Here is a 12,537-nt window from a genome sequence, read left to right on the forward strand (position 1 = left end):
CACTCAATTAAATTCTTGTTATGATTTATTCATTGTGTGACTTTCATTTCAACCTCTGATTTTTTTTTCCTACAATATTGAGGCATTTTGTGCATTTTGATACTGGAACTTCTTTCAAGTTTCATGAAAATGTGTTAAAAAGCTGAAATTTGCCAAAATGCTCAAAATGGATGAAACGAACCCAAAACCGATTTGAGGCTAATTTGTAATATTTATTTTTTTCACGAAAAAAAATTCGCCAGAATTTCGAAGCAGCCCAGCTGAGAGAAATCAAACCAAAGCATTACCCGTTCGCCACTATATACCTCCATGATCTGATGATGTCGTGGAACCGACCCCAAGGCGCGGCTGTTAGGACCCGGTGAAAGAGCACTAAAACATTTTCTTCCGTGGCTGTGCCAGTCGGACGTAAAAATTAGTTACATGTGTAACTTTACATGTGTAATCAGTGATCGTTCGGACGATGAACAATTTACATGTGTAAACTAACAAAAAAATACCCAGCAGGGTCATATTTCATGCATCTCTTTACACTAAGGTATTATCTTGCGGTTAATCAGCTTGCGGTTTAATAATTAAAAAATCCACCTCATGAACCATTACACGTGTAATTGTTCCGTCCGAGTACGTGTCTTATACTAGACTTGCCCCAAGTCTGTATTGTTTTTTTTTTATTTATTTGTTTTTATTTCGACCGCGATTTTTGTCTGAAAATCCCAAGTCTGTATTGTTTTTTTTAATTTATTTGTTTTTATTTCGACCGCGATTTTTGTCTGAAAATACAGACTTGTGAAACGTAGGTTATCATACCGTATTTGGCTATATGTAAATGTGGATTTCGAATCAACCAATGATCATTTTGTTTCAAAATGAAAAAGATCGAGTAGGCACACGTACAGTGCTGAATGTACGATCGAGACTGTTAAAATATGAAATCGTGTTGCCAAGTTGTTTTGTTTATTAATTGTTTAGTGCTTAGCCTAGGCCTCCTCCGTAGGTCCTACTCAACTCGCACGTATGACCTGCCAAATAAAACGCCAACAAGGTAGGCCTACATAATACTGTACCACCACCGGCACACATAACAACAGGATTCACACACAACAGACAGGGCTACACCACTACACAGAACAGGACAGGGTCTGGGTGCCCGTCTGGGTGGGAATTAAATCAAATTTTTCCGCGTAATATTAAATCAGGTAGATGTAAATTACTAATTAATCTCCCTGATTAAATTATCCATATAAAATCCTTTCTAGCCTTCAGAAACTGTCATCAATGTACCCATGGATTAAAGATTCTTTAATCCATGATGTACCCAAGTACACATTGTCTAAACGTAACATAGCGCATGCGTACCATCTTAGTTGTTGAGTATCTGAAATTCTGAAATATGAATATTAAAACGGTGTACGAGTGATTAGCCAATCGCATGCAGCTGAAACTAGTCAACCGGATAATCTATGCACCAAGAATTCTTGGTGTCAAACCACGTGACTTTTGCGTGGTTCCCCCAGCCGGCCGCGATTTTTTTTTTCGTACATAAGTTGGGGACCCCTCATGAAACGTCACAAAATTCACATGAATAATTCATCAGTTAAATTTTCTTGTTCCGTGTGCACCCAAGCGTATATAGCAACAAGAAGTGATTACACAAGTGCGGTACGATTCTAGGCCTATCTCCGCTGTTGTTGCGGCGTGCAATTTCATAGAAGAATAGCGGCGTTTTGTGTGGATTGTCGAAATAATCAGCCTTTAGTTTATGGTGTTTTTAATATAATTTATTACTAAAGAATTACGTGTTAAAATTATAGTTTCTATTAATACTATTAGGCCTAATTTAGTCTCTAAACCCATGTCTATTCTAGTAGTAGTAGCTGTGTGTGACGTGTGTGTGTTAGGTATGACCAAAGATTATAAGATAGTTACACTATCTTTGGTATGACACAATCCGAGTAATAAGTCAGCAAAATTAAACAATAAACATTACACAAAAATACATTTTTTATTCTCGTGGGTCAAATCTTCCCATCTCATGTGTTCATATACGCGCATTTTTAAAGTTCCTTTGAGTACATGCATATTGTTTGATAATAAAATAGCAGAATTAAAAAAATACAGTACACAAAAATTATACACATTCTTTATTCTTGTGGGTCTAAGCTTTCTTTGGGCTATGTCCAATGAATTACTACTTAGTTTAATGTCTTGCCTAGCTGTCGATTAGCCTCGACTCGACACATTTGGTGTGAAGAAGAGTGCGCGAAGGCAATCACGTGAATTGACTTAGAATCCTAGGCCTACTGTAGAAAGTATCGTAGCGCAGTAAGTTGTGACGTGTAATCACTTCTTGTTGCTATACGCTTGGGTGCACACGGAACAACAAATTTAACTGATGAATTATTCATGTTTATTTTGTGACGTTTCATGAGGGGTCCCCAACTTATGTACGAAAAAAAAAATCGCAGCCGGCCAGACGGAGTATCCAAACTCAAGTAATACACTAGACTTGCCCCAAGCCTGTATTGTTTTTTTTTTTTATTTATTTGTTTTTATTTCGACCGCGATTTTTGTCTGAAAATACAGACTTGTGAAACACGTATAGAAATCGATTTGCAGACCGCAAACATCCGATAAGAATGACGTAGGTTATCATACCGTATTTGGCTATATGGGGCGGGTGGTATGTAAATATGGATTTCGAATCAACCAATGATCATTTTGTTTAAAAATGAAAAAGATCGAGTTAGGCCTACGTACAGTGCTGAATGTACGATCGAGACTGTTAAAATATGAAATCGTGTTGCCAAGTTGTTCTGTTTATTAATTGTTTAGTCCTTAGCCTAGGCCTCCTTCGTAGGTCCTACTCAACTCGCACGTATGACCTGCCAAATAAAACGCCAATAAGGTAGGCCTACATAATACCACCACCGGCACACAACAGGATTCACACACAACAGACAGGGCTATACACCACTACACAGAACAGGACAGGGTCTGGGTGGGAATTAAATCAAATTATCTCCGCGTAATATTAAATCAGGGAGATGTAAATTACATCTCCCTGATTAAATGATCCATATAAAATCCTTTCTAGCCTTCAGAAACTTTCATCAATGTACCCACTACACATTGTCTAAACGTAACATAGCGCATGCGTACCATCTTAGTTGTTGAGTCTTTGAAATTCTAAAATATGAATATTAAAACGGTGTACGAGTGAGTAGCCAATCGCATGCAGCTGAAACTAGTCAACCGGATAATCTATGCACCAAGAATTCTTGGTGTCAAACCACGTGACTTTTGCGTGTTTCCCCAGGTATATAAACTATACCATACTGGCGAGTAAATCATGTTTTACTTTTTAAACCTCGCAACGTCTGGTTGAAAAGGCTACTCGGACCAATAATTTCTATTAGCCTAGGGGTTATTGCGATTTGGACGTTTCTGATTGGCTGTAGCCATGGACTATATTGATTAACACTGTTCTGATTGGTTGTAGCTTTGAATACATCTTCTCGGAACTCGTCCTTAATACAATAGCAATTTAGCACAGTGTTTTACTATATAACCAGATAAATAATAGGAAACATTTAATAATTTGATAAATGACATTTAAATAGCAATTTAGGTAAATGTCTTTTGAAATGAAATTAAATAAATTATAACCAATTTAGTTAGAGTAAAACACAATGATAAAGAATAGGAAACATTTAATAATATGATAAATTACATTTACATAGCAATTTAGCACTGTGTTTTACTATAACCAATTTGGTTAGAGTAAAACACAATGATAAAGAATAAGAAACATTTAATAACATGATAAATGACATTTAGCCATTTAGCACTGTGTTTTACTATAACCAATTTGGTTAGAGTAAAGCACAATGATAAAGAATAGGAAACATTTAATAACATGATAAATGACATTCACATAGCAATTTACCACTGTGTTTTACTATAACCAATCAGATTAGAGTAAAACACAATGATAAAGAATAGGAAACATTTAATAATATGATATATAACATTTACATAGCAATTTAGCACTGTGTTTTACTATAACCAATTTGATTAGAGTAAAACACAACGATAAAGAATAGGAAACATTTAATAACATGATAAATTACATTTACATAGCAATTTATCACTGTGTTTTACTATAACCAATTTGGTTAGAGTAAAACACAATGATAAAGAATAGGAAACATTTAATAATATGATAAATTACATTTACATAGCAATTTATCACTGTGTTTTACTATAACCAATTTGGTTAGAGTAAAACACAATGATAAAGAATAAGAAACATTTAATAACATGATAAATGACATTTACATAGCAATTTAGCACTGTGTTTTACTATAACCAATTTGGTTAGAGTAAAGCACAATGATAAAGAATAGGAAACATTTAATAACATGATAAATGACATTTACATAGCAATTTAGCACTGTGTTTTACTATAACCAATTTGATTAGAGTAAAACTCAACGATAAAGAATAGGAAACATTTAATAACATGATAAATTACATTTACATAGCAATTTATCACTGTGTTTTACTATAACCAATTTGGTTAGAGTAAAACACAATGATAAAGAATAGGAAACATTTAATAATATGATAAATTACATTTACATAGCAATTTATCACTGTGTTTTACTATAACCAATTTGGTTAGAGTAAAACACAATGATAAAGAATAGGAATTTAATAATATGATATATAACATTTACATAGCAATTTAGCACTGTGTTTTACTATAACCAATTTGGTTATGGTAAAGCACAATGATAAAGAATAGGAAACATTTAAAAATATGATAAATGACATTCACATAGCAATTTAGCACTGTGTTTTACTATACCAATTTGATTAGAGTAAAACACAATGATAAAGAATATGAAACATTTAATAATATGATAAATTGCTAGCACTGTGTTTTACTATACCAATTTAGTTTTGGATAAAGAATATGAATTTAAAGAATGGATATAATATGATATGATACAATATGATTTTCTCCCAATTAGTAAGACATTTTGGAATACTGCGTGCGTAGTGCACCTAACAAGATCATGTTCGCTATTTAAAACTCACATTTTAAAACCGTAAACGCATAAATTTGCGGACATACTCGTAAAACACACTTCCAGAGATTTAATAATTTTAACAGTACTACAAAATCCATAATATAAAGTAGTATAGATTTGTACAAAAAGAGCAGAACAATTAAATTAACTGTCATTACATCTACTGAACTGTCTCATTACATCTACTGAAAAATTCATCGCGATGAATTTATTTATAATACACCAATCAGATCACACGCAATTAGTATGGAATGCCAGTTTAGGCGATGATAAAATCGCGTCGATGATGCAATGAAAATTGCGTCGATGTGATGAAAATTGCGTCGATGAATATAGTATTGATGTAATGATGTGATGAACATTGCGTCGATGAAAATTGCGTCGATGTAATGAAAATTGCGTTAATGTGATGAAAATTGCGTCGATGAAAATTGCGTCGATGAAAACTGCATCGATGAAAACTGCATCGATGAAAAAAAAAATAATTTTCATCGATGCAGTTTTCATCGATGAAAATTGCGATCTCCCTGCCGGTATGATTTGAATATGATGTCATGGATGCTGGACATCTGGATTTTATGTACTGAACTGGTGGATTAACGGAAGCAATTAGCTAGAAGATATAATGTGTCCGAAAGGACAATAATGGATCCATTGCTAAAATGTGTTGACAATAAATCACTAAAATGTTAATCAGTGCATATATTTCAACATTGTTTTAGTGCGCGATCACTGTGCGCTTGTCTATAACGCGCGCTAGCGCAAGCGGTAAACATGTTTATCATATCAAAATATTCAGAAACCGTCAATTTTTAGCAACATAATAACATTATTAACATCATTATTAACATCATCATTTACTTTACTAGTAGTCATTTTCATCATTGATTGAATTAAAACCATTTGGAATTTTTATAATCAATTAAATTCATCACATCAATTTTCATCGATGCAGTTTTCATCGACGCAATTTTCATCGATGCAGTTTTCATCGACGCAATTTTCATCGATGCAGTTTTCATCGACGCAATTTTCATCGACGCAATTTTCATCGATGCAATTTTCATCGACGCAATGTAAATTGCGTCGACGCAATCTACATTGCATCGACGCAATCTACATTGCGTCGATGCAATTTTCATCGACGCAATTTCATCATCGACGCAATTTTTATCATCGCCAAAAACTTGTGTAAAACGGCGTTCCAGAAGTGACGAATCGCATATTCGCCGTTTATTGTTGAGGCGCGTAAACAGTGTGCGCAATGCACGTTTTCTTCCCATGACGAGACGAATCGATATTCGACTCTTCGTGTGACGAATAATCGTCAAATTATAATTAATATAATTAATTAATGAAATAAGATACGCAGTTGATGTTTGCATCAATTGTTCTTTAGAATAAATACTTTCGAAATACAAAACAAAAAATGTGTGGTGAGTGACGATATGTTCAATCATGGACCTATAAATTACTAATTTATAGGTCCATGATTCAATATCTGTAGCTTCAATTCAAACATAATGTAACAGAAAATTTGAAGCGTAAAAAACGTTCGTTTACACAACACTTTTTTTTTATACTTTATTATTGATTATTATATTATACAGGAATACTATTTATTTCCTCATTTCTACCCAAGAATAAACAATTTTTGGATACAAAACTTTATGTGAATTACATTACCAAAATATTAAAACGAGGATAAAAAAACATCGCGTAAAATACTCGTACTCAAAAGCTTCTGAAATTTGTAAATATATGTCATGAAAAAGAAATTTGACATTCCCAATAATTTTTTTTGGCAAAAATGTAATATATGAAACATACAATTTACATAGTTTATCATTGTTTTTTATTAGAACCAATATGGTTACACAGTTAAACATAGTGATAAAGAATAGATACTTGTTAGGTTACTACCCTACCCTCTAGTTTGAAGCGACATTATAAATTCATCGAGAAAAAAAACGTATCGTATTCAGAAACGTTTGACATTTTGTATAGATATGTTCAATAAGACAAAACAAATTATAAATTTCAAGACAAATCGATGATTTCCATTATTTGCATTTCACAAAATTCACACTTATGAAAGACCATACATTTTCAACATTTCCTTTTTTCTGTGTACCGAGTTTAGAAACTTTTTGAATACCAGACGTATTTTTTTGTGATGCTTTTTCATTTGAATTGTAGTATAAAATGTCATTGAAACGAGATAAAAATCATACAAGACATGTTATAATAGGTTGCTCTATATACATAACAAAATTAGTTCTTTTTTTTGGTAAGAAACGCCAATGAAGTAGAAAGTTATTTCAGATGTAGTGTGCATTTATACGTCATTAATAGTAGGCCTAAAATATAATATTAAATATTATAAAGAATATCAAACATTTTATGTTATGAAAAATAAAATTGACATATAAGTTTATCATTGTGTTTTACTTAACCATTTTGGTTAAAAGTTAAACACAGTGAGTGATAAAGAATAGAACTGTTTTAGTTTATTTAACCCTAACCCTAGTTTGAAGCGATCACATATTTAATATTCATCGCTAAAAATACGTATCGTCTTGAAAAACGTTTGATATTTGGTAGATATGTTCAATATAGGTTCTTACATCTATAATGCAAAAGAAATATCCTAATAGTTTTATTTTGATTTCTGAGAATCATCAATGAAGTAAAAATGTGTTGGAAATGTATTGTCTTTCATAAGTGTAAATGTTTAGAAATGCAAATTATTAAAATCACGAATTTGTCTTGAAACTTTTATTTTTTGTTTGTTTTATAGACGTAAGAACCTATTGAACATTTTATTTACCAAATTTCAAATGTTTCTGAATACGATACGTATTTTTTCGCGATGAATTAAGTATGTGATCGCTTCAAACTAGGGTTAGAGTTATATAACCTAAAACAGTGTCTATTCTTTATCATTGTGTTTAACTGTGTAACCAAATTGGTTCTGTAAAACAAGATGATAAACTATGTAACTTGTATTTATTATTATTACATTATATGTATCCTATAATGTAATATGAAAAATAAAATGTACATAGTTTATCATTGTGTTGTACTAAAACCAATTTGGTTAAAAGTTAAACACAGTGTTAAAGAATGAACTGTTAGGTTATTTAACCCTAACCCTAGTTTGAAGCGATCACATACTTAATTCATCGATAAAAATACGTATCATCTTAAAAAACGTTTGAAATTTGGTACATGTTCAATATAGGTTCTTACATCTATAATGTAAAAGAAATATCATAATTTGTTTTATTTTGATTTCTGGGAATCATCAATGAAGTAAAAATGTGTTGGAAAATGTATGGTATTTCATAAGTGTACATTTTTAGAAATGCAAATTATTAAAATCACGAATTTTTTTGTGAAATTTATATTTTTTGTTTGTTTTATAGACGTAAGAACCTATTAAACATATCTAACAAATTTCAAAAGTTTCTAAATACGAGACGTACTTTTTCGCGATGAATTTATTATGTCGCTTCAAACTAGGGTTAGGGTTATATAACCTAAAACAGTATCTATTCTTTATCACTGTGTTAACTGTGTCACCAAATTGGTTCTGTAAAACAAGATGATAAACTATGTAACTTTATTATATTATTACATTATATGTATCCTATTCTTTTCATAACGTTTAGATAATAAGATATGTTTAATATAATATTTTGCTATGTAAATAATATCATATAATAAATGTTTCATTATCATTGTGTTTTACTGTAACCAAATTGGCTATAGTAAAACACAATACTAAATTTGTATGTAAATGTATCATATTATTATATGTTTCCTATTCTTAATTTGTGTTTTACTGTATCCAGCACAGTGCTAAATATCATTTATCATAGTTAAAATGTTTTACTCTAACCAAATTGGTTATAGTAAAACACAGTGATAAATTACTATGTAAATGTCATTTATCATATTATTAAATGTTTCATATTCTTTATCATTGTGCTTTACTCTAATCAAATTGGTTATAGTAAAACACAGTGCTAAATTTCTATGTGAATGTCATTTATCATGTTATTAAATGTTTCCTATTCTTTATCATTGTGTTTTACTCTAACCAAATTGGTTATAGTAAAACACAGTGCTAAATTGCTATGTAATGACATTTATCATATTATTAAATGTTTCCTATTCTATATCATTGTGCTTTACCACAACCAAATTGGTTATAGTAAAACATTGTGCTAAATTGCTAGCTATGTAAATAATCATTATTATTAAATGTTTCCTATTCTTTGTCATTGTGTTTTACTCTAACCAAATTGGTTATAATAAAACACAGTGCTAAATTGCTATGTAATGACATTTATCATATTATTCAATGTTTCCTATTCTATATCATTGTGCTTTACCATAACCAAATTGGTTATAGTAAAATATGGTGCTAAATTGCTATGTAAATAATCATTATTATTAAATGTTTCCTATTCTATATCATTGTGCTTTACCATAACCAAATTGGTTATAGTAAAACACAGTGATAAATTGCTATGTAAATGTCATTTATCATATTATTAAATGTTTCCTATTCTATATCATTGTGTTTTACCATAACCAAATTGGTTATAGTAAAACACAGTGATAAATTGCTATGTAAATGTCATTTATCATATTATTAAATGTTTCCTATTCTATATCATTGTGTTTTACTATAACCAAATTGGTTATAGTAAAACACAGTGCTAAATTGCTATGTAAATAATCATTATTATTAAATATTTCCTATTCTTTATCATTGTGTTTTACTCTAACCAAATTGGTTATAGTAAAACACAGTGCTAAATTGCTATGTAATGACATTTATCATATTATTAAATGTTTCCTATTCTATATCATTGTGCTTTACCACAACCAAATTGGTTATAGTAAAACATTGTGCTAAATTGCTAGCTATGTAAATAATCATTATTATTAAATGTTTCCTATTCTTTGTCATTGTGTTTTACTCTAACCAAATTGGTTATAATAAAACACAGTGCTAAATTGCTATGTAATGACATTTATCATATTATTCAATGTTTCCTATTCTATATCATTGTGCTTTACCATAACCAAATTGGTTATAGTAAAATATGGTGCTAAATTGCTATGTAAATAATCATTATTATTAAATGTTTCCTATTCTATATCATTGTGCTTTACCATAACCAAATTGGTTATAGTAAAACACAGTGATAAATTGCTATGTAAATGTCATTTATCATATTATTAAATGTTTCCTATTCTATATCATTGTGTTTTACCATAACCAAATTGGTTATAGTAAAACACAGTGATAAATTGCTATGTAAATGTCATTTATCATATTATTAAATGTTTCCTATTCTATATCATTGTGTTTTACTATAACCAAATTGGTTATAGTAAAACACAGTGCTAAATTGCTATGTAAATAATCATTATTATTAAATATTTCCTATTCTTTATCATTGTGTTTTACTCTAACCAAATTGGTTATAGTAAAACACAGTGCTAAATTGCTATGTAAATGTCATATATCATATTATTAAATTCCTATTCTTTATCATTCTGCTTTACTTTAACCAAATTGGTTATAGTAAAACACAGTGCTAAATTGCTATGTAAATGTCATTTATCATATTATTAAGTGTTTCCTATTCTTTATCATTGTGTTTTACTTTAACCAAATTGGTTATAGTAAAACACAGTGCTAAATTGCTATGTAAATGTCATTTATCAAATTATTAAATGTTTCCTATTCTATATCATTGTGTTTTACTCTAACTAAATTGGTTATAGTAAAACACAGTGCTAAATTGCTATGTGAATGTCATATATCATATTATTAAATGTTTCCTATTCTTTATCATTGTGTTTTACTATAACCAAATTGGTTATAGTAAAACACAGTGCTAAATTGCTATGTAAATAAGTATTATTAAATGTTTCCTATTCTTTATCATTGTGTTTTACTCTAACCAAATTGGTTATAGTAAAACACAGTGATAAATTGCTATGTAAATGTCATTTATCATATTATTAAATGTTTCCTATTCTATATCATTGTGTTTTACTATAACCAAATTGGTTATAGTAAAACACAGTGCTAAATTGCTATGTAAATAATCATTATTATTAAATATTTCCTATTCTTTATCATTGTGTTTTACTCTAACCAAATTGGTTATAGTAAAACACAGTGCTAAATTGCTATGTAAATGTCATATATCATATTATTAAATTCCTATTCTTTATCATTCTGCTTTACTTTAACCAAATTGGTTATAGTAAAACACAGTGCTAAATTGCTATGTAAATGTCATTTATCATATTATTAAGTGTTTCCTATTCTTTATCATTGTGTTTTACTTTAACCAAATTGGTTATAGTAAAACACAGTGCTAAATTGCTATGTAAATGTCATTTATCAAATTATTAAATGTTTCCTATTCTATATCATTGTGTTTTACTCTAACTAAATTGGTTATAGTAAAACACAGTGCTAAATTGCTATGTGAATGTCATATATCATATTATTAAATGTTTCCTATTCTTTATCATTGTGTTTTACTATAACCAAATTGGTTATAGTAAAACACAGTGCTAAATTGCTATGTAAATAATTATTATTAAATGTTTCCTATTCTTTATCATTGTGTTTTACTCTAACCAAATTGGTTATAGTAAAACACAGTGATAAATTGCTATGTAAATGTCATTTATCATATTATTAAATGTTTCCTATTCTATATCATTGTGTTTTACTATAACCAAATTGGTTATAGTAAAACACAGTGCTAAATTGCTATGTAAATAATAATTATTATTAAATATTTCCTATTCTTTATCATTGTGTTTTACTCTAACCAAATTGGTTATAGTAAAACACAGTGCTAAATTGCTATGTAAATGTCATATATCATATTATTAAATTCCTATTCTTTATCATTCTGCTTTACTTTAACCAAATTGGTTATAGTAAAACACAGTGCTAAATTGCTATGTAAATGTCATTTATCATATTATTAAGTGTTTCCTATTCTTTATCATTGTGTTTTACTTTAACCAAATTGGTTTTAGTAAAACACAGTGCTAAATTGCTATGTAAATGTCATTTATCAAATTATTAAATGTTTCCTATTCTATATCATTGTGTTTTACTCTAACCAAATTGGTTATAGTAAAACACAGTGCTAAATTGCTATGTGAATGTCATATATCATATTATTAAATGTTTCCTATTCTTTATCATTGTGTTTTACTCTAACCAAATTGGTTATAGTAAAACACAGTGCTAAATTGCTATGTAAATGTCATATATCATATTATTAAATTCCTATTCTTTATCATTCTGCTTTACTTTAACCAAATTGTTTATAGTAAAACACAGTGCTAAATTGCTATGTAAATGTCATTTATCATATTATTA

The sequence above is a fragment of the Antedon mediterranea genome, chromosome 1 (assembly GCF_964355755.1).
Source record: "Antedon mediterranea chromosome 1, ecAntMedi1.1, whole genome shotgun sequence".
NCBI lineage: Eukaryota > Metazoa > Echinodermata > Crinoidea > Comatulida > Antedonidae > Antedon > Antedon mediterranea.